We start from the raw sequence: 23677 nt of genomic DNA on the forward strand, positions 1-23677 counted from the left end.
AACCAAAGCCCCAAAAAAAAAAAAAAAAAAAAAGGAATTAAATGAGAATTTGGAGCAGAATCAGCCCTCAGAATAGTACACAAGAAGGCCTCCATTGTCTGATGATCAGTTGAATAAAAGAGAGAATGAATGAATGAGTTAGTCTGTAGCTGACGAGAAATGGGCTGAGGTGTAGTGATTCTAAACATTATTCTTCCATTCATTTCATTTGATGCCATTGCAAATATGGCAGCAGGGAAATTTCAGTAGCATTTTGTGGAAAAATAATAGGGAAGTCAGGGGAGAGGGTGAATATTTCTCCCTCGTTTTTCTCCTCTTGTCTTCTTCCAGCTATCCACGCACCTGTCACTTTCTAGATTTATTTTTTTTCTACAGCTTTATCAGCAAAACTAGTTTTATCTTCTTGTATCTGGTCTCTCAAGCATTTCTTTCTTTGTGTATATTTAGGAGCCTATCTCTTTCACTGGAGAATAAATGAACTCGTCTTTTTTGCTGGTATAAACTCCATGTGCTGGTGGAAGCACAGGACGAAATGTACAAAAACAAAACAAAGCAAAGCAAAAAACAAAAACAAAAACAAGGCATGTGATACTTCCCGAAAGACTGAGACAACTTACCTGCCCAGAAACAGACAAAAAAATGTATGTGTGAACCGGAAACCTTTGTGAAGTATATTGCTACCCTCTTGAGCAAAAAAGAAAAAAAAAATCTTGTGTGTCCCTGGCTTCATGACTGTGCTCCTCAGAAAAGTAGATGCAACCTTGAATTAGACATGCCAGAAGTGACTGGGGGAATATCTGTGAAGGATACGAGGAGAAAGCGGAAGTGTGGAGGGAGAGGCTTCAGGCTGATACAGGTAAAAGGAGAGGAGGAAGGAAGGAGGATGGAGCTAGGAAGAATCTCAGACTACAGAGAAGTTCTCATGAAGGTTTCAGTAGGCTAATGGAGAGCGCTGATGGCCAAATCATTAGAGCAGGAATGGGACTGCGCTAATACCCTCCCCACGCTTACTCGTTGGCTGGGAGCACACAGTATCCTCAGTGTGAACATGATGGTATATCCAGAGGAGTAGTGGCTGGATCAAATAACCTTGTTTCCTGAGTAAGAGATCTGGGTGGTGTGTTTTCATGGCCATCACAGTCACCCCTTGAGCTGTGAGACATACATCTTCTCCATGTAGGTTCAGGGAACAGCTAGTCCATGTTTTCCATGGACCACTCCCTCTGCAAGGTAACTTAGAAGGAGGAGAGGAGTGGACCACACTTCAGCCCCTGATGATGTAGTTGGTCTGGGGATCTGAAATAGTGTCCATCCTTGGCCTCATCTGCTGTCTACTCTAAATTGCCCTCACCTTTGGCCATCACTCTGGCCAGGTGTGGTGGCTTATTGGTGGCAACAAAGTTTAGCTAATGTCAACTGGCTGAGTCATTTTGTTCCTACTTGGTTGTCCAGCACCTCTTTTATTTTGAATGGTTTCTGGTGGTACTTTGGGTTTCTGAGTATTGATATCAGTTGAGACCCTGGGTCCAAAAGTCTTCATCACGTCTGAGTATTTCCCTTTCTCCAACGCACCCACCAATCATAGACCCCTTTTGGAAAGGGATAAATTGGAATTCATTAGAGTAGATACTCTACTTGCAAATTTTTTTCTTTCTAGTTAGCAGATTCTGGATCTGAACATGTGATTATGATATTTTTTTGGAGCCACTGCCCTCAGCCTCTTGCTCCTTGATTCTTCCTTCTCTGGCTACAGATACTAAGCAGCAACCTTGTTGATGTCCGATGTGTTTCATCTCTAGGGCTGCCCTGATTATGGACCATCTCCATTCCTCGAGTGAGTCATTGTGTACAGACTGCCCCTCTGACTTTTCCAGTTGTTCCAGGAGTGTCAGCTGCCCAGCTTCTGGCGGGGAGGCCTCACCACGTGGTCCTTACTGACTCAAATACTGTCAACCTCTGGGTGTTGATGAACCCAGCCCTGGACAGCCTCTCTTGTTCTCAGAACTACCACTGTCATTGTTGGCAATGTTGGTGCCTCTCTTCAGCTGTGCAAACCTCAAGGCCACTGGATTGACCATTGCTGCTGGATGCAAATTAATTTTTGCAGGCCTTTTAATATATAATGTCCTGCCTGCTTTACCAGCCCCCAAATATTCCCAGCTGGATTTTAATTCTAGTTTTGAGCCTGGTACCTAGGGAAAGATATGGGAGCAACTTAGATATGGGATCAGCTTTAAAGGGAGGTACCAAGCACCTCGCTGGGCAGAGGGATCTGTATTATTTTCCGCATGGAGAAAGAAGTGGCTCCTGGTAGGGAGGGGTGGGCTACATCTACAAGCTCAGAGGGCTAGGGTCTACAAAGTTAATTCCACTGGAACACACATCCACATGCCCTATCCCATGTTTCAGACTCCAAAGTTTTCTCAACCAGGGCTCTAAACTTAGTAAAACAGACTGTCTTGCCTGAGCATTTAAACATCCCTGGAGCTCTGTGTCTCTATCACGTGAGAGTCTTCTCGACGGAGTCAGACCTCTCACTCCAGGAGTTAAGGGGCTCTTTGAAAACAACTAAAAAGGCCCTCTGGCTCTCACTCTTACCTTTAATTGTTGGTTCATGGCCCACAGTTCTTCATTATGCGCCTGTGGGGTCTCAATACAACTTAGCAATAACCAACCAGCTCTTCTGTCTTTATAGTGATTACTCCTTCATATCTTTCAAGTGTGTGGACCGTTGCCTTTGGAGGGACATTCCCTCTGCCAGGACGTTTTTCCAGGTCACCAGCAAAGAACCCTGCAGCAACTAGGCCACACACAGCTCAGGCTGGCATCCTCCTTGTCCGCCACATGGCAGGGAAGCAAACCCCGGGCCCCTCTTCCACCCCTGCTTCCTTGGTCCAGCCCTGGTACCACCTGTGTTAGTTTCAGGCCTCTAAAAAGCAGACACTGGGATGGTATCAGACATGGAGGGCAGTTGTTGGAAGAATGCCCAGGAAATAGAACGGGAAGAGTCAAGAATGCGCAGGGGGAGGCTTGGCCTAACACCTGTGAAGGGAGAGGACAGGGGGCGGTGGTGGATGGGGTGGAAGGAGACTCACACCACAGAGCAATACTAGGGAAAATTCTACCCGTGAAGCGGAGGCCTCCTGACAAAGTTGCATGTTAAAGAAGACTCTTCTGTTTGGAGGAGGGGCCCTGCATTGCTCCCCACTGCCTGGTCATTGGCTGGGAGTGTCTGGGAGAAGCATGAATCTTGGCATTCACATGGTGTGGCCCAGAGTGGGGCAGCCCCGTCAGCTATCCCCCGCCTTGCCACCAACAAGGACTTCCTGATTAACAGTTAACATTTGTTAAGCTTTTTTTATATGCCAGACACCATCTAAGAGCTTCCGAATGCATCTTTCCACTTTCTCCTTACAAGTGTAAAGAGTATCCCCACTTTTCAAAATCCGACTGAGGGTCAGAGAGGTTGCATAATCTGCCAAAGGTCATAGAATTTGGCCCCCTTCACAAGAATCCTACACAACTTCCCATCAAAGCACTTTTGTATATATTGACAAAACACATACTCTGTTTCTAAAGGTTCACCATGTTTTTGGAATATAATAGTAAACTCGGCAGCATGGGCCCTTCCCTCACAGAATTTAAACATAACTGTGGAAACTGATGTAATTACTTTATGGCTTTTCAGCTTCACAGAAAGGCTGTTGTGAAGCCTTCACATGTAAGGCTTCCTGGGGAATGTGATGTTAAGCTGTGACCGGAGGATAGTGACAAAAATTGGTCAAAGAGGGCACCAAGTAGAGGAAATTCTATGTAGGCACCTGCCTATGGCCAAAGGAAGCATGGCACCTTTAAGATACTTAGCAATAACGGGCTTCATAGCATGTGGGAAAGGTCTCCAAACTGCTAGCAATTTCAAGCTGTGTTCTTTGTGGATGTGCACAGAAGTAGAGTGACAAGCAGAAATGATAGAGTCACATATCCTCAAAAAGCATATATTAAATGCTATTAAAATTGCAATATGGAGGGGAAATAGAACATTCTTTAAACAACTATGGAACTGACTTGCATTGCATTTAATTGACTTTAAGATTTCTTTTAAGTTTATTTATTTATTTTGAGAGAGAGAAAGAGAGGGAGAGAGAGCCAGGGATGGACAGAGTGGGGGAGTGGAGAAAGAGAATCCCAAGCAGGCTCTGCACTGTCAGCACAGGGCCTGACATGGGGCTCAAACTCACGAACCATGAGATCGTGAATTGAGCAGAAACCAAGAGTGGGATGCCTGACTGAGCCACCCAGATACCCCAATAATTGACTTTAAGATTAAAAAAAATTCAACATTTATTTATTGTTGACAGAGAGAGATCACGAGCAGGGGAGGGGGAGAGAAAGGGGGAGACACAGAATCTGAAGCAGGTTCAAGGCTCTGAGCTGTTGGCACACAGCCCCACGCGGGGCTCAAACTCACAAACTGCAAGATCATGACCTGAGCTGAAGTCGGTTGCTCAACCAATTGAGCCACCCAGACGCCCCTACTTTAAGATTTTTAAAAACCCTTCTATTTGATGGGCGTCTGGGTGGCTCAGTCGGTTGAGTGTCCAACTTCGGCTCAGGTCACGGTCTCACGATTCGTGTGTTTGAGCCCCGCGTGGGGCTTTGTGCTAACAGCTCAGAGCCTGGAGCCTGCTTCAGATTCTGTATCTCCCTCTCTCTCTGACCCTCCCCTGCTCACACTGTCTCTCTCTCTTTCTCTCTCTCAGAAATAAATTTAAAACAACAACAACAACCTTCTATTTGATGAATGCAAGAGCTTCCTTGTTGAAATCTTTCCCTTCCAACTGCTTCCCCATGCTGTTCCATGCTGCTGTCTCTGAGGATCACATAGGTTGTGGTTATTCCTAAACCTGATGTAATGTTTTCCTATTGGTTCTCACAGAGCATCAGGTTTTGTGTCCTGATTCCCTTCAGAAGATAAGAGACTTCAGGTTGCCGTAGCCAGCAGAGGAGAGGCCAGTGATTTCTTTGTATACAACTGGCCGAAATTGTCAAAATCCACCATTTTGAGGCCCTGAAAGTTGGCCCAGGGAGGAAAACAAATTGAAGCACTTATTCTTGGAAAACTGTAGACCTTTGGATGAGAACACATGACTTCTGGGCCTGGGGCATTTTCTCTCCCCTTGGGTCTTTCAGGCAGGAAGGGTAATTTGCAAGATGGGGCTGCCCACAAAATCAACAGCTTTGCTGGCAAGGGGGTAGAATCCACTGGGAAGAGAGGCCAAAACCTTTCAGGGTAAAAGTGGCAGATTGTGACACAATGGGGAAATATCCCAACCACCAACTGACGAATTGAGAGATGAAATGTGGGATATGTACACAGTGCATCACTACTCAGTGACTCAAAGCAACGAACCACGGATACATGCTGAAGCTCGGAAACACCTAAAAAAAAAAAAAAAGCCTACACTCCGTGAAAGGAGCCAGTCACAAAAGAACATATACTATATGATTCTATTCATGTGCATACTATTTTATTCTATTCATGTGTATTCAGAAAATGCAAAACTACAAAGACAGAAAACAGATCACTTGGTTGTCTGGGCTGGGGTCAAGGAATGCCTGCAAACAAGTGTGAGGGAACATCTTGGAAGCGTTATAGACGTGGATTATGGGAATACTGTATACTAACACGGACCAAACTGTACACTTAAGAATGGGTGCATTTTATAGTATGTAGGTTATACCTCCATAAAAGTGTTAAAACAAATTCTCCGAAGCCTTGCTCCCTTGTACCCATGCAAACATATTTCCTGATACCGTCCACATTCGTTGTGCAACTCGGTCCAAGCCTCACTGTTATGTCCACTCCTGCCCTGCCGCTGTGGACCACACATCCTCAGTGTGCTGCTGGGCTGAGCACAGGCAATAGCTGACATCCAGTCACTTCTTCTGGGTACAAGAAGCCCTTTCTTGGCCCCAGTAGGCTGAAGAAATATTATCACTTTACATATATCACCTCTCATGAAAACGTCAAGGAATATGTTCCCAGTCCCATTTTATTCACTCAGCCTTCCCTGACTATCCTAGTACATAGTGATGTACAGTTTAATAATTAGTTGTTCCTCAATAATTGAATTCAATAGTCTTTGAGCAAATTTTGTCCAAAGCCTATGGTGTGCTTGCATCATAGCACATATGCGGCTAGAGAAAGACAAAGTTCTTATTTCCGTGGAACCTACATTCTAGCAATTATATATGACACTGTACCCACATAATGAAATCTGTGTTAGTTTGGTTGCCTTTATTATAGTATAATTTATTCTTTGAGGGTAGGGAGTCCCTTCTACCTCTTTAATAATCTCTACCACATTCCCAATATGGTTTAGGCTATTTAGTCAAATGAATGTGTTGTCTCTGTAAGGATATTTGCGTTGTAAATCTTAGTTTTCTACGTAAGAAGGAAAACCTGGGAACAGCAATTTAGAAATTTTTGTAAGGGCGTGGGTAGATATTTATTTGTACCAAGGAAGTGAGAAGGGGTGATTCTTTCTCTACACTTTTGAAATTAAAACACTGAATGAGTTTCAGCTCTGCCTACATGTGGATCTGCTCCAAATTTTAATCTACACTTGTTACATGGAAGAATGTTAAACTTTCACTGATTAGGGTAGGTGAAGACCACTGCTGTAATCTGAACTTCTGACATTCAGTAGCTTAGTAGAAGTTTATTTTTTATTTACGTCAAGTCCAATGTGTACTTGGCGGATGGCCTACGTCATGGTCATTCCAGGACCCTCGTTTATAGGCTGCTTCCATCCACATGTCTATTGGCAGGAACTCAATCACATGACTACATCTAAACGCAAGGGAGCACAGCAAATATAGGTTTGCTATGTGCCCAGGAGGAAAAGGAAATGGGTTTTATTGAACATGTAGCAATCTCTGCCTCAGATTTGTACCCTGTTGTTCCAGAATAGCTCAGTAACCTTGGATATTTCTGACAAATGCTTATGAATAATTCACTTTGACGCGGTGGAGAAATGCCATATGCTGGCTATATTTGTGCCCTATCTTCAATTTTCATCTGGGCTTCATTCTTTTTTAGAGTAAAAAATAACAACTCACATAGTCTCACGTGACATTAAATAAAAATTGCATTTTACAAGCAATTAGTATATTATGATGGCCATTTGGTAAAATGGGAGTATGTACACAAAGAAAATGTAGAAGGAAAAATATCAAAATGTTAGTGGCAGTTAAGCCTTTAGAAACAGAAATACTTTTCACTCTGCTTTCCATTTCCCTGTATTTTCTGAAAAGTTTGAGAATAAGCAGAGATATCTTTACTATCAGAAAAATTTAAAAAATAAGATAAAAGGAGAAAGGGAGGCAAATCTTAAGAGACTCTTTTAAAAATGTTTATTTATTTTGGGAGAGAGAGAGAGAGCATGAGTGGGAGGAGGGGCAGAGAGAGAGGAGACAGAGAATCCCAAGCTGACAACGCAGAGCCTGATGTGGGGCTTGAACCCACAACCTGTAAGGTCATGACCTGAGCTGAAATCAAGAGTTGGACACTTCAATGACTGAGCCACCCATGTGTCCCAAGAGATTCTTAAATATAGAAAACAGATTGAAGGTTCCTGGAGGGGAGGTGGGCTAACTGGGTGATGGGCATTAAGATGGGCCCTTGTGATGAACACTGGGTGTTGTATGCAAGTGATGAATTGCTAACTTTGACTCCTGAAACCAATAGTACACTGTATGTTAAGTAACTAGCATTTAAATTAAAAAGAAAAAGAAAACAATTGATTTAAAAATCATAGGAACCAACTGACACAGTGTGTACCTAGTCATATAGGGTCTAGTCATCTAGGGTGCGTTACGTGCTTTATTTCATTGCTCTGGGGGTTAGTAAGGCAGCCATTCCCATTTTGCAGATGAGGGAATACAGCTCAGGTGAAGCAAATGACTTGTGTAAGGACACACAGCCAGAAACAGCCAATCTGAGACTAGAACCCAGAGCTTCTCCTTTCAAATTCTGTGTTTTCCCCCATAATAGCAAGTTAGTTTCAGGAGCCCAGAAGTGAAATACTGTGCTATTGAATGGTCCCAGCCCTAGGTATTAAAGAAGCAAAACACATGGGAACTCATTTGGGATTTCTTCTAGACTCCTCTTAGACACGGGAGAAGTTTCATGGTGACTCTTGCAACACAATAACACAGAACTAGGAAAAGGGAAGTGTTGAGTGCATTTAGGTGAGGGCTTTCTGACAGAGAAATTACAGTGGAGAGTGACCTTTGTCACCTCCATCTGCTTGGACAGAGTTTGCTTTCTGGACCCTTGGCAGCTCTCTCTTCATAACAAGTATTGGAAAAGTTTCCAGGCCATCTTGTCGGTGCCACATCTGATCCAGATGGCTTTGCACACTCCAATTTTAGTTCCTATTTTGTTTTCACCTCACAGGGTAAAAAAGAACAGCCTGTAACATTGCCGTGGAGAAATTTCTGGAGCAAACACCGCACGGTGAGTGCCCAGGAAAGGCAAGGCTGCCACTGCTCTGGTGAGCTAATTAGCCTCTTATAATTGTCACAGCCATCGGTGTCCCCAGCCTGCTGGGTCCTGGGCAGTGGGCTATTTCAGGGGCATCTGGTAGGAACTGGAGAGGAAGAGTGGCATGTGGACAGTGAAAAGTGTGCCACAGACTGGAAGTCTCATGAAGAAAGCTTGCACATGTGCTGGAGGGCAGAGACCAAGAGAGATCCGTCTCTTAAAAATCAGCGTTTAGAGTGGGCTGGAAACTGGTCATTACATTACACAAATGGTATGTCCAGTGTGAAGCTAGTGACAAGTAAGGTTAGTGCTAGATAAGCAAACCCAAGCTAATAGTTTAGCTGCCCCAGACTCCCTCCACCTCCCACAATCTCTCTCTCTCTCTCTCTCTCTCTCTAACCTTCTTCTTACACTGCCTCATTTGCCGCTCTTCCTTCAGTTTTTCCAAAAGAGCAAGGTTCAAAGAACTATAATGGGGGGGGAGGTTATTTTAGGTAGCAGAATCAGTTTGGTCGTGCGAGTACATTCTCTACTGTTTCGACAGAACTTCCCGAGGGCCTGGACATAATGTACCAAAGTGAAGAAATCAGAGCTTGACTTTTAATCGGCGCAAATGCTGTGGCTGAGCAGACTGCTGAGGGACAAATTCTCTGTGTGTCACAAAGAGCAAGTAGGGCATAGACCCCCATCTCTGGATAAGACACAGGATGCCTGACCCTGTTCTTGAAACTGAACTTGAAAAATGTTGAAGATACTCCAAACGTTTCTGTCCTAGCTAAGTAATTGTCAGAGCCTTAAGAGAATCCCAATAGAAATTATTCTCGGGAGAGAAAATAGAATATAACACACACAAGCCAAGAATGCTTCAAACTCTGTCCCACCAGCCACTTGCAGCATTACATGCTTTTCCCTTAATAATTTGAGAACCTGTCATTAAGTCAGAATTCAAGGAAGTCAGGAGCTGTCACACATGCTCTGATTTCTAAAGGAGAGACTTAAGGCAGATGTGCGCACCAGATGTTACAGAACGGTGGCAGTTTATGGGTATATTTATGGGATTTTATTATTACAAAACCTCTGTTTACAGAGTGTAGATGATGTGATGGGAATCTGAAAGAAAGCGCGCATTAGACTGAGAGCTGGGGCTGAGGTGGGCAGAGACTAGGAAAGGCCAAGGCAACCTCGCCCTTAATCCTTATTTGGAAGAGACATGAAGAAGATCAGAAATGTCCTAATCCAGTTCCATTCTGTGGCAATTAGCTGGCATTTGTAAGGAGAGGGTACCCCCAAGGTAAATAAAAGCAACTAACAAGATAGTCGGTAACAGGATTCTTGCACAGAGAGTCATGACACCGAGGCTTTTTTTTTTTTCAGAAAGCATCTTGGGGCGCCTGGGTGGCTTAGTCGGTTAAGCGTCCGACTTTCGCTTAGGTCATGATCTCACGGTTTGTGGGTTCGAGCCTTGCGTCGGGCTCTGTGCTGACTGCCACCTCAGAGCCTGGAGCCTGTTTCAGAGTCTGTATCTCCCTCTCTCTCTGACCCTCCCCTGCTCATGCTGTCTCTCTCTCTCTCTCCTAGAAATAAAAAAAAATATTTAAAAAAAAAAAAAGAAAAGAAAGAAAGCATCTTTATTTGTGCTAGCACAGCTCAGTTCGGTTTGTACCCAAAGAATGGAGCCCCAAACACCATGTGGGGTAGTTTTTTAAAATATATTTCCTATGTATTTGTCTCCCATATATTGTAACACACAAACATGCAATCTGATTAAGTGCTCTCATGTTACAAGGTCATGAGGGATGTCACCTATGCTTATAGCCAGGTTGTCTTGAGGGTTTTTTTTTCTTTTCTTTTCTTCACATTCTTTAGGGAGGGTTTTTTTTTTTTCTTTTCTTCACATTCTTTAGGGAGGGGACCATACCACAAGACAGCAAGGACAACTCAGGTATACACTGAGTCCCTGGAAACTGCCAGGATGGTGTTCCCACAGCTGACAGTGCCCTAGACAGGAATCCAGAGACCTGGAAAGTCTGGTTTTGTAACTTAAGAGCTGTGTGACCTTGGGTTATACCACAGAAGTCTGGTACCTTTACATTGTACAATGGGCATAAGATAGTGACTCCTTATACATTGATTGCAAACCTGAATTCAATCTCTGTACATTAAATGAAACATTCTAATACAGGAAACGTTCAGTAACATTAAAAGTGGAGAGATAACCCATTGGAAATTTTTTCTTCTTTTTAAATTTCTCCTGGAAAATATTGCAAGCCCATATCTTAGACACAACCATCATTTGAATAATGATTATACTTTGCAAAGTGAGGAAGATCAAGTCAGAAGTTCAGGGAAAATGGACTTCGAACACATGCTCACGAAAGAAGCACACGTTGACACCCAAAGGCTCAAGATCACCTCAGTGTCTGGCTGGTCTTGTCACATTTTTTATGTTGACTCATGTTGAAGATATCCTGGTTGTTCAGGGTCATTCCTGAGCACTGGTACTTAAGGGGGCTTTTTACTTGTGAGGTTAAAAGCACTCAGCTCAGGAAGCACTTACTCATCTCCTAGTACCTTCCTAGAGTCTAGCAGAGATCAGGGCCCTGTATTCCAAGAGATGGAGAGGAAAACAGAACTTTGTGGAATTTTTCTGAGTTTCAGCAGGTTGCTCTGTAGAGAAGAAAGAGTATGAAGACCCTGAGGATTTAAGGGAGAAAGAAGATAGAAGACATGGAAGGAAAGGTGTAGAGAAAAACTGGAATGAAATAAAAGGTTAAACTTCCCCATTTCCCAGGAGCATGAAACTGCAGTAATCTGTAAAATTAAGCCCCTGTTTTTATTCTAGTTCTCAAATACTTAGTATTTCTCATCACGCCCTAAGGTTTCCAGGCTGAATTTGTTCCTTTGACCTTGAACTGACCTCACCAATTCTTCTGTGCAGCTTTTGTTTACCTAATTTTTGCATTCAGGTAATTCATCAGCACCCATTTCCCATTGACTCCTTGTCATGACACTTTCACCTAGTGGTAACTTGCTTTTCACCTTGCCACTTCTTTTGTTTGTTTCCTCAGAAATAGTTTATTCTTTGGACGTAGCTGTGAAAGTAACTATTTCCATATTAGTTGGGAACATCTTTGGCACTTTAAGATTTATAAAGCTTTTCCGATGGAAAATGCCAGCTCTTTTGCCTTATCTAGACGGCTTCCTCATAATCCACTCTTCATTCTTCCTCAGTTTAGGGCAATTTATAATAAATCTCATGATCCCCCTAAAATATTTCACCAATTGCTCCTTTACATCTGATCCTTAAGGCTTTATTTGCTTCTCTCTGCTTCAATTTAACTCTCCTGAAAGTGTTCTCTCTCCTTCCTAAAGGCTGCAGGCTGCAGATGGTAACTTCTCAAAGCGACTTTCTGCTACCTTGGAATACTGAATCAGGCCACCCACAAGCTCATCTATGAAGCTGTTTATGAAAGCTAGCGTGCATTTGGTGCTCACCAAGTGACAGACACTGTTCTCAGTATTTCACATGCATTCAAGCCAAATGACAACACTAAAAGTAGATATTGTAGTTATTACGTCCATTTTGTAGAAGAGGAAACAGAGGCCCAACAAACATAAGTGAGTTCCCAAAGCTGCAGAACTAGCAGGTAGAGGAGTTGGGGTAGGAATGCAAATAATTTGGCTCTCACACCAGAATTTTCAGCTGTTACATTTTTATGTGAATACATTTTAATGGTCCACTATTGTTCCTTGTCTCCAAAAGTAGATTTCAGTTTGCGAAATGTGTTGATCTGGTCCTGCCACTTCAGGAAAGCTTACTTTGACTGTGGAAACATACAAGAATGTGTTTTGCAAGCAGCAGGAGGCAGAGGAAATGTAAAGAAATGAAACTGAAGTGCTACTGACTTCATGGGATACCTGAAGCCTTAGAGGACAAACTAGACCAATATAAAAAGGAGATGCTTAATCTTAACCACTTTTAAAAGTACAGCTCGAACAAAAGGGAGATGGAGCGTTACAAGTGCTGAGTGACCAGGTAGCAAAGAAATCTCACAGAAGAAGATATGCAGTAACCCGGAGAGCGAACTGAATTGTGCTCTATTTGTTCATTTCCTTAACAAATACTCTGTGCCAGGGAAAATCAGACAGGAGGAAAACAGGGAAAATGGGCAGAAATCCCTGCTCTCTGAAAATGTACTCCTTAGTGGGAGTATAGATAAGACAAATAAGGCAAGTCAGTATAACATACAGCACTTCAGATGGCAATGAATGCAGTGGAGGAAATAAAAAACGGAATAATAAGGGGGTTGTGGTTTAAAGAGAAGGTGAGGGAAGTATTGTCCTGAAAGTGACCTTTGAGTAAAGACCAAAATGCAGAAGAAAGGGAGATCCATGGATAATGATAAAAGATTGTTTCGGACAGCAGACTCTCAAGTTCAAAGCCTTGCTGGAGGAAGATGCCATCGTGTTTGAGGAATACCAAGGAGCCAGCAAGGCTGAAGCAGAGAAAGAATGGGTGGAAGTCACAGTAGATGAATTCAAGAATGGTAATGAGGTCCCAATGTTGTAACATCTTCAGGCCACGATTAGGACTTTGATGGAAACTGACTCTCCTAGAACCGTATTAGATAAAAACATTTATCGAGAAGTACTCCCTTAACAAGGCAGAGAGTATATAATAAGAGCAGTTGTGAGATCTATTCTCTGAAAATAACTGTAGACATATTGAGAAGTTCAAATAAGGCACTTCAACAATTATTAGGTGAGTAGCTTCTAGTTGTCCAATTTTATCAGCTTAATCCAGCAAATAACTATTCTAAGCTCTAAATAAAATATAAAAGGCAGCAATTTGAGATAATGGAGAATGGTTTTTTAAAAAAGGAAGAAATTGGAGTGAAATCCACCATTAAAAGAAGGTAACAAGAGGGAGTGAGATTTTTATTTATATTTCACCCCTCCCCTGCAACGCCCGGAGGGCATTTCCCAGTTCTCCTGGGCATTCCAGATAGAGCTCAAGCAGAAAACCACTCTCCTATTGGCCTTGAGGAGCCAGAGGATGGAGTGTGAGGCCACCAGAGTAGCTGGAAATTGACTGGGGGAGGAGAAGAGAGATCCTAGGAAAGACAGAACCACAGGGGGAGGCTTCCACATCTGCGTATAAACCCCCCTTAAACCCTGGCGGTTGACCCCTGAGCTGCAAAAAGGATCCCACGGGAGGAAACAGTTGGAGAATTCAGATACTTCAGCAACTGCCCACCACAGCAGTGTAGGGATATCTGAGTCCCAGCAAGACAGACACTTAGAAAATACCTGGCGGTGGGGGGTTCCTGCGTGGCCCAGTTGGTTAAGCATCCAACTCTTTATTTCAGCTCAGGTCATGGTCTCGCAGTTCATGAGTTTGAGCCCCCATAGGGTTCTACGCTGACACCATGGAGCCTGCTTGACAGTCCCTCTCTTTCACCCTCTCTCTGGCTGACATCTCGGGGCCTGCTTGAGATTCTCTCTTGCCCTCTCTCTTTGTCCCTCCCACGCTCATGCTCTCTTTTCCTCTCTGAAAAATAAATAAGCTTAAAAAAAAGAAAAGAAAAGAAAAGAAATACCTTAGGATTTACAATGAAACAACAGAATGCAATGTGACAATTCTATGCATTACTCCGAGCTCATCATGGTAAATGTTTCTTAATCCCCTCTTGTCTATTTCAGTCTTCCCCTCACCCATTTGTTTCTTTATTCATTTGTTTCTTAAATTCCACACATGAGTGAAATCATTAGGCATTTCTCTTTCTCTGACTTATTTCAGTTAGCCTAACACACTCTAGGTCCATTCATGTTGTTTCAAACGGCAAGATTTCATTTCACTGGATAGAGCTCTTGAAATGCCCAGCATTTAAAGCACAGGGCAGGTCCTGATGCTCAGAGTAGTGCCATCTGCAGGCAAGTCCTTGAAGTCACCTGCTATGGATGCCAAGGCCACAGAAAGATAGGGTACCAGGGACTCAATGAACTTCAGCAGGGAGATTCTCCCTGTTGGGAAGAAGAAGAGGATGGGAAGCAGAGCCAAAGCAGGTAAAGAGGGCAGCCATCTGCTACCGGGAAAAGAGGTTATGCTTCCCCCTCTCGTTGGCTCCTAACACCTTGCTTTTGTATTTCCTTATTTACATGAGCTGCTGGCCTCTTTCAGTAGCGCGGATGATGGCCTAAAATGCTCAAAAATTGTCTTTCCTGCTGTGACTTAGTCATACTGGAATGAAGAATTCATTCAAAACGTATATTGTTTTACCTTTTTTTTTTTTTTTTCAGAATAATTTACTCACTTGACCGGCCCTTTATCTCTGATTTTCTTTTGACATGCTAGAATATAGTAAACTGAACAGTATCTTAGAGTCCTCCAATGTAAAATCTATAGAATGGGCATTTAGTAAGTGGTGAATTTGGGGGGAAAGTTTTAACTCGAAGTTTCTTATGTTAGGTTTCATTCGCGTAAAGAAGTCTTGTGATTGATTTGCGTTTCCTTCTTCACTGGTCTGTAAGGTCTCAGAAGCCTGGATTTTTATCATGTTTATCTTTCCTCGCCCATGATCTAAAATGGTGACTGACTGTATATCATAATTGATAAAAAAAAATAATCCTTAAATTAAAATTGGTATTCACATTTTTTCTTAATTTCTTTTAGCTTATTTTTAAATCATACTTATAGATTTTGTTTTAAGCATACATTTCATGATTTCTTTTTTTTTAATGTCTATTCATTTTTGAGAGAGAGAAACAGACAGAGTGTGAGCGAGGGAGGGGCAAAGAGAGAGGGAGACAGAAATCAAAGCAGGCTCCAGGCTCTGAGCTGTCAGCACAGAGCCCTACATGGGGCTTGAACTCACAAACCATGAGATCATGACCTGAGCCAAAGTCAGATGCTTACAAGACTGAGCCTGAGCCACCCAGGCGCCCCTATATTTCATGATTGCTAAGACCCGTATTATTTAGTCTTCTTTGTTTTTAGATCAACTTTGGAAGGGATTGGACTTTATTACTTTTTATGCAAATTTAGTTTCCCTAAACATGTAGAAGGAGTGTGAGTTCAGAGAGCTTTTACAAACTGCCCAGCACTCTGTCTCTTATGTTACTTCGCACAGAGTTAAGGCACCTTGCTTTCTGAAATACCTGGGCCTGGCCCTCCTCCCTCATTTTATGTGGACAATCCTTTTCTTTTTTCTGTACTTTGCCTAGCTTGTGAAATTTTGTCTTCACTCCCAACCGTTTTTCCNGACTGTATATCATAATTGATAAAAAAAAATAATCCTTAAATTAAAATTGGTATTCACATTTTTTCTTAATTTCTTTTAGCTTATTTTTAAATCATACTTATAGATTTTGTTTTAAGCATACATTTCATGATTTCTTTTTTTTTAATGTCTATTCATTTTTGAGAGAGAGAAACAGACAGAGTGTGAGCGAGGGAGGGGCAAAGAGAGAGGGAGACAGAAATCAAAGCAGGCTCCAGGCTCTGAGCTGTCAGCACAGAGCCCTACATGGGGCTTGAACTCACAAACCATGAGATCATGACCTGAGCCAAAGTCAGATGCTTACATGACTGAGCCTGAGCCACCCAGGCGCCCCTATATTTCATGATTGCTAAGACCCGTATTATTTAGTCTTCTTTGTTTTTAGATCAACTTTGGAAGGGATTGGACTTTATTACTTTTTATGCAAATTTAGTTTCCCTAAACATGTAGAAGGAGTGTGAGTTCAGAGAGCTTTTACAAACTGCCCAGCACTCTGTCTCTTATGTTACTTCGCACAGAGTTAAGGCACCTTGCTTTCTGAAATACCTGGGCCTGGCCCTCCTCCCTCATTTTATGTGGACAATCCTTTTCTTTTTTCTGTACTTTGCCTAGCTTGTGAAATTTTGTCTTCACTCCCAACCGTTTTTCCTTAGTGTGGAGTCTTGTCCTGCAAGAGAGGCCTTGGGGGTCAGTTTTGAGAGTTCGTAAAAGGCTAGACAGTTCCAGCCCCCTGGCCTTAGGGGAAAGCACAGGTGGGGGGCAGCGGGCTCCCATCCACCTGCTATTAGTAACAGCAGCACGGCTCTCAGCTTTAACACTTGCTCTCAGATTAGCCTTCCACATTCTTCTGTGAAACTCTGCATCTCTTTGGGGGTTTTCTTGTTCTCGGGTCCTTCAGGCAGCCTGGGGGCTCCCTCCATATTCCCTGGTCCAGATGCTGATACACACAGCTATGCCACTGGTGATTTGTCCACATGCTTGTATCTCAGGATGGATAAGGTCACCTTATCTCTTGGTTCTGTTGTCATAGATGTGTGCGTGGACTTTTGGTTTTGCTACTTCAGTACTCTCTTGGGGGAGAAGGGTCTGTGTGTTTGTCAGTAAGGGGCGGTGAATAAGGAGTTGGGTGGGGATTTGGGAAAATCAGCAAGCTATGCCGCTACCACAGCCACTATTTTTCCAGAATCTCCTTGAAGAGGTTTTTAAATCAATAAACACCCATCTAGGAAAAGAGACACCTCCATCTTGCTCGCCTCACCCTTCAGATTTTTGACTCACTGAGCCTCTGAAGTTGTATAAGCCACTTCCTTAAAATCTCTTGATAGACAGGTAGGTAGGTAGGTAGGTAGGTAGGTAGGTAGGTAGAGATATATAGAAATCTATCTCCTGTTTGTTCTGTTTCTCTAGAGAACTCTGACTAATCCACCACACAAAAATGAAAACCCCCACATGTGTATAGAATGTCTTCACACTAGGTCTTACATTTTCTGTTTCAATCACTGTGTTTGTTTCATTCTGGAGCATGTCTAGAATGTGTTTCTTTGAGCAGCCCCTGAGAGAAGAATCTTCCACTGAGACCTCAAGACTTTTCCTGTTTCTTTAAAGTTCCAGAAATGCAACAGGATGTAAAATGATATTTTAACATTTTTTTTCAGCCTGCAAAAATTCATGAAACATCAAACCACAGAATGGCAGTGCTTTCTAGTTTAGGGCCACCGATTTCCTTCTACCATCATATAGCTCACACGAGTAATTCTTCTCACCAGCAGCCAAACTATCTTACAGTCTAGGTCCTCATTATTTTTGGTAACTATAGAGCACAGCAGAATATAACTATTATCTGAAGAAAAGAGAAAGACTGGATAGGGTCTCTGTCCAAATGCCAGTTAAATAGTACCGCTAGCCCAACATCAACTTTTCAACCCAACACTCACTCAGGAGAGTGATACTCACATTCTATGAAGAGGTTAATAGTGATATCAGAAGTTTTACATCCTGATGGGGAACAAGGTGGGGTCTGTTTTCTCAGCTTCCAGAAAAAGATTGTCCCTTCTGGGGATTAGCATCGAAAGCATTCCTATCTCATAGGAAGGTGTAGAAATGAGTTGAGGAGGTAACTTCAGCTCCCATGCCTTTCGTACATCTCACCTGTCTTTTGGAAATTTCCCTGTAAGCTCTCTTTATTTCACTTACTGTCTCACATTAGGGTCTATGAATCTGGTACTTCTGGGATGAGTGAAATATAGGTGTAACCCAGGAGTATTAATAACAGATAACTTTCCAAATAAGTAATATTCCTATGCTCTTTCATTTTTTATTCTTGCTTTCTCTATAGTCCCAAATCCATCTATTTCTCTTCCTCCATGCAAAGTTACATCAACCCTGTGCTGTGGTTAGTGCCTCTCCAGCTCAGGATCAGCTTCTTTGGGAAGGACTATGTCTTACAGATCCTCTCCAAACCTTTGTCTCTCTTCAGTGCTGAATTACTTGGCCACAGAAATATATACGTTTTTGACGAGAACATAAACAACTCCTTTGTCATTTCTTTTTTTTAATGTTTTATTTATTTCTGAGAGAGAGAGAGAGACAGACAGACAGCGTGAGCAGGGGAGGGTCAGAGAGAGAGGTAGACACAGAATTCGAAACAGGCTCCTGGCTCCAGGCTCCGAGCTAGTCACCAGCACAGAGCACGACTTGGGTCTCAAACCCACGAACTGTGAGATCATGACCTGAGCCAAAGTCGGACGCTCAACCAACTGAGCCACCCAGGCGCCCCACCTCCTTTGTCATTTCTATGTCCGGGGAATAAAATGCTATTCACAGAAAGCCAACAGAGACATAAGAAAAAGAGGGGAAGAAAGTCTGGGATATTAAACAGTGTGCTTTTGGCCAAAGTATAGCACCACCAAGTCAAAGGCTTGTCTTCCTTGACCTGCCCATTTAGAAGTGAGCATGCTAGAGGCCTGGAGATGAACTTCCTTGACCACCACGAGAAATTATACTCCCTAGTGAGGGAATACAGCCTACCATTCATCAGGTGTGCTTCCCACTGAGCCTGGCATGCTCCCAGCATGAAGCCAGATTACTCTGGAGTCAGTAATCAACACGTCCTTCCAAGGCAAGAGCTTTACTCTCCCTATAGTGGGCTTTTCCAAGGAGAAATATATGATCATGCAGAAGCAGTAAAAATAAACATATCAACAACATCTTACTTAGAAGACTAAGAGGTCCTGTTTCGCTATGCTTGCCTTGACATTGCCGTATTATGGTTTGGACCCTATGGTACAGAGGGAAATGGAGCATAATATATGAGAGAAGGCAACTCTACAAAAAGTACCAGGAAGGGAGTTAAAACTGATAATCAGGGGGCACCTGGATGTCTCTGTTGGTTGACTGCCCAACTCTTGATTTCGGCTCAGGTCATGATCTCATGGTTCAAGGGATCAAGCCCTGCACTGGAGGTGCTGTTGGTGCAGAGCCTGCTTGGGTCTCTCTCTCTCTCTCTCTCTTTCTCTCTCTCTCTCTATCTCTCTTTCTCTCCCTCTCTCTCTTAAAATAAATAAACATTATTAAAAAACCCTGACAATCAAAATTCTAGTGGACTTGCTTTTTTTCTCCTTCATTTAAAACTCAAAATGTTATAAATGAATAAATATAAATCTAAGATAATAAACTTTTCCATGAAGTTTATTTATTTGTTCATTTATACACTCAACAGATACAAGTCACTGCAGTTATGGTCGATGAAGAAGAGTTGAACCATGTATTCATGGAGCTTATAATCCAATCCAGCAAATGTGCAAGTCCCTTCTGTATGTTGAAGATGGTACAAATATGGTGTGGCCATTTAAGCAAATCCACTTCTACTTCAACACAGCCCTCGTAGTGGGAAAAATGGAAGGGGAGAGGTAAGAAGGGGATGATGGAGAGAAGTAACAGAAGGATGACAGAGGCAGGGTGATTGAAAATAAACTGGCATTGGAACAAAAGTTGAGTTTCTTGTGGGACAAGACCATGTCTTCTGTCACAACTTCAGAGTTGTTCCCAATTCTTGGACAGTGTTGAAAGGCTATTAATTGGCTAGAATTGGAAGCTCTTAAGAGCAGGGATCCTTTACCTTCAGTCAACTGAAGATATCTTCATTTTCTTCATTATAACTTTCAGAACAATAAACATAGCATCTGTATAGTGTCATCCACGGCAAGAAGTGGGAATTCACCATATAAATCCCTCCAAATATTCTGATTCCATGCTGTACTATAATTCAGGGAAATATTGATAAAAATAGTTCATTTTTCTATTGCAAAATTTGCACTTAGAAGATACTATCTTGCAATTTTGTGAATTGTATTTTGGTCATCCTATTTATAATTTTTCATTACATTAGAAATAATACCCAATTTGCTTCCTAGGAACTTTTCAACCTTCTAGGGTTCAGGTAATTGGTATTTTCCTACTCAGTGGAATTCTCTGTAGGTGGTTGTGAGTATGAGTTAGTTATTTGATACTTTTGTTTGAGCAACCTATAAAATTAGTTATCAATTATGGTAAAGAATAAAATTGTTCTTCCTTGTTTCTATAGCAATGGAAACTCTGGAGATGTTTTTCAGCAAGTCTGTCTCCTCAATTATTCCCTGGTTGTGACTTAAGAAGCTCAGGAAGATCCATTGATTCAATTAGTTTCCTAAGAAGATGTTTAGGGCTCTGATGGAAAAGATAACTGAACCACTGTAATGAGGCATCCCCATGGCTGAAATTTAACAACTATTTATTGAGTGAAAGATGCCACACAAAACTCTTTGAGCAATGGCAGATGAATTAGTCAAGGGTCATATCTTTCTCAAGGAAAAGCTAAATGTAAGTGAGTGTCAGAAGGAAATGAAGGTAGGAGTGAAATGATGAGCCTGCAAAACTCAATTGGAGTCGGGGGGAAGAAAAGGTAAATGCAATCTAACACACAAAATCCCAAGGAATTTTTAGCAAAGAGAAAGAGCAGTTTACTAATTTTTATTAACTTTAGGATATTGAGAGCAATCTACTGGAAAAATCCCCATGCTTAAATCTCATTTAGCAGCGGCTTCAAAAGCTGGCTTAAGAATTAACACAGAAATCTCTAATTTGATAAAGCTCCCCCATCATATTCTGTTAGGTTGGCAAGTTGGGAACCACCACTATAGCATCTAGCTAAGGGAAAACCCAGTCTAATATCAAATTCCCCACTGGCAGAAAACTAACTACATTGCCAGGAAGCATATTGCTTCCTTGGGAAACTGTAGCATAGTGTTTTTTATGGTTTTGAATGAAAATTTCCCTATGAAATTTCAATTTATTCATCCTTATTTGGTGCTTGAAGTCAGATAACGCAACTTCAATTCTTGTTTTCTCCAATGATGTCTTCTATCAGGTTTATAGTTTCGTGTTTTACATTTACGTCTATGATCCATTTTTAGTTAATTTTTGTGACAAATGTAAGTTCTGTGTATTGATTCATTTATTTTTGTATATAGAAGTCTAGTTTTTCTAACACCATTTGTTGAAAAGATTATGTTTTTCTCCATTGTTTGTTACAGATCAATGGACTGTACTGATGGGGTCCATTTCTGTGATCTCTAGTCCAATCCATTGATCATTTTGTCTATTGTTTTGCCAATATCACACTGTCTTGACTACCGTAGCTTGGTACTAAACTTTGAAGTCAGGGAGTGTCAGTCCTCTGAACTAGTTTTCCTTCAATATTGTGTTGGGTATTTTGGTCTTTCCCTATTTTTAGAATCAGTTTGTCAATATCCATAAAATAACTTCCTGGGATTTTGAATGGAATTGCACTGAATCAAGTTGGAAAAACTGACAGCTTTGATAATATTGAGACTTCCCATCCATGAATATTAACTATCCATTTATTTAGTTCTTTTATGATTTATTTCACCAGAGCTTTGAAGTTTTCCTCATGTAGAGCTTGTACATATCTTTTTAGACATATACGTATTTAATTTTGGGCAGTGCTGAAGTAAACGATTTTAATTTCAAATTAAAATTTAAAAGTTAAATAAAAATTAAAAAAATTCAAATAAAGAATTTTTAAAAAGTGATTTTAATTTCAAATACCACTTGTGTATTGCTGGTATATGGGGTGGTAATTGTGATATTTGCATATTAACCTTACATGCTGCAACACTGCTATAATCATTCATTAGTTGTAGAGTTTTTTGGTCGGCTCTTTCCAGTTTTGTCCATAGATGATCATGTCATCTGTAACCAAAGTCTATACACCTTTAATTGAATTTTCTTATCTTATTGAATTAGTTTGGATCTAACTAAAAGAGCAGTGAAAGGGAACATCTTTACCTTGTCCCTCATATTAGGAAGCAAGGTTCTTGTCTTTTACCATTAAATATGCTGTTAGTTGTAGGTTTTTGTTTGATATTCTTTACCAAATTGAAGAAATTACCTCCTATTCCTAGTATGCTGAGAGGTTTGATCATGAATGACTGTTGGATTTTATCACATGCTTTTTCGGTGTTATCAGTATGATCCTGAGATATTTCATCTTTCGCCTGTTGATGTGCTAGATTACATTAACTGATTTTCAAATTCTGAACTAGCCTTACATACCTGGAATAAATCTCAGTTCATTGTGGTACATAATTCTTTTTATATATTGTTAAATTTGATTTGCTAAAATTTTATTGAAGATTTTGCATCTATGTTTATGAGAGATGTTGGCCTGGAGTTGTCTTATAGTGTCTTTGTCTGGTTTTGGTTGTAATGGCCTTGTAGAATAAGCCAGGAAATATTTCCTCTGCTTCTACCTTCTTGAAAAGATTGTAGAGAATTTATATCATTTCTTCCTTAAATATTTGGTAAAAATGAAGTGCCTGGGTGGCTCAGTCAGTTGAGTGTCCGACACTTGATTTAGGCTCAGGTCATGATCTCATGGTTCATGAGATCGAGCCACACATAGGTATTCGGTCTCTCCCTCTCTCTCTGCCTCCTGCCCCTATGCGTGAGTTCTCCCTGTCTCTTTCTCTCTGAAGATAAATAAATAAAATTTAAAAATATATATTTGGTAAAATTCACCACTGAACCCATCTGGTCATGGTAGTTTCTGTTTGGAAAAGTTATTAGTTATTAATTTAACTTCTTTAATAAACATAGGTCTATTCAGATTGCCATTTAGGCTTACTTTTTAAAAAAATGTGTTTTATTTGTGTTTATTTTAGAGACAGAGAGAGTGAGGGCAAAAGAGAGAGAACATGAGAGGGGCAGAGAGAGGGACAGAGGATCTCAAGTGCACTCTGCACTGAGAGCAGAGAGCCTAATGCAGAGCTCGAACTCACAAACTGTGAGATCATGACCTGAGCTGAAGCTGGATACTTAACCAACTGAGCCACTCAGGCACCCCTAGACTTTCTTTTTAAAAGCACAATCATAATTTTGTCACTGTTGTGCCTAACATTTAAAAATTTTTTTTTTTTTTATTTCTAGGAGAGAGAGAGAGACAGCATGAGCAGGGGAGGGTCAGAGAGAGAGGGAGATACAGACTCTGAAATAGGCTCCAGGCTCGGAGCTGGCAGTCAGCACAGAGCCCGACGCGGGGCTCGAACCCACGAACCGCGAGATCATGACCTAAGCGAAAGTCGGACGCTCAACCGACTAAGTCACCCAGGCGCCCCCTAACATTTTTAATGACTACACATTGCTCTTAGGATAAAGTCCCAGGCCCTTAAGCTGGACAGTACCCTATATGATCTTGTCTCTCATTCTTTTATAGGTTCTGTTTCACATTTACTCTCCAGATCACAACTACACACATCTTTTTCAGTTCCTTGAAGACTGAATCCTCGGGGGG

The sequence above is a fragment of the Crocuta crocuta genome, unplaced genomic scaffold (assembly GCF_008692635.1).
Source record: "Crocuta crocuta isolate KB4526 unplaced genomic scaffold, BGI_CrCroc_1.0 scaffold26, whole genome shotgun sequence".
In the NCBI taxonomy this organism is placed as follows: domain Eukaryota; kingdom Metazoa; phylum Chordata; class Mammalia; order Carnivora; family Hyaenidae; genus Crocuta; species Crocuta crocuta.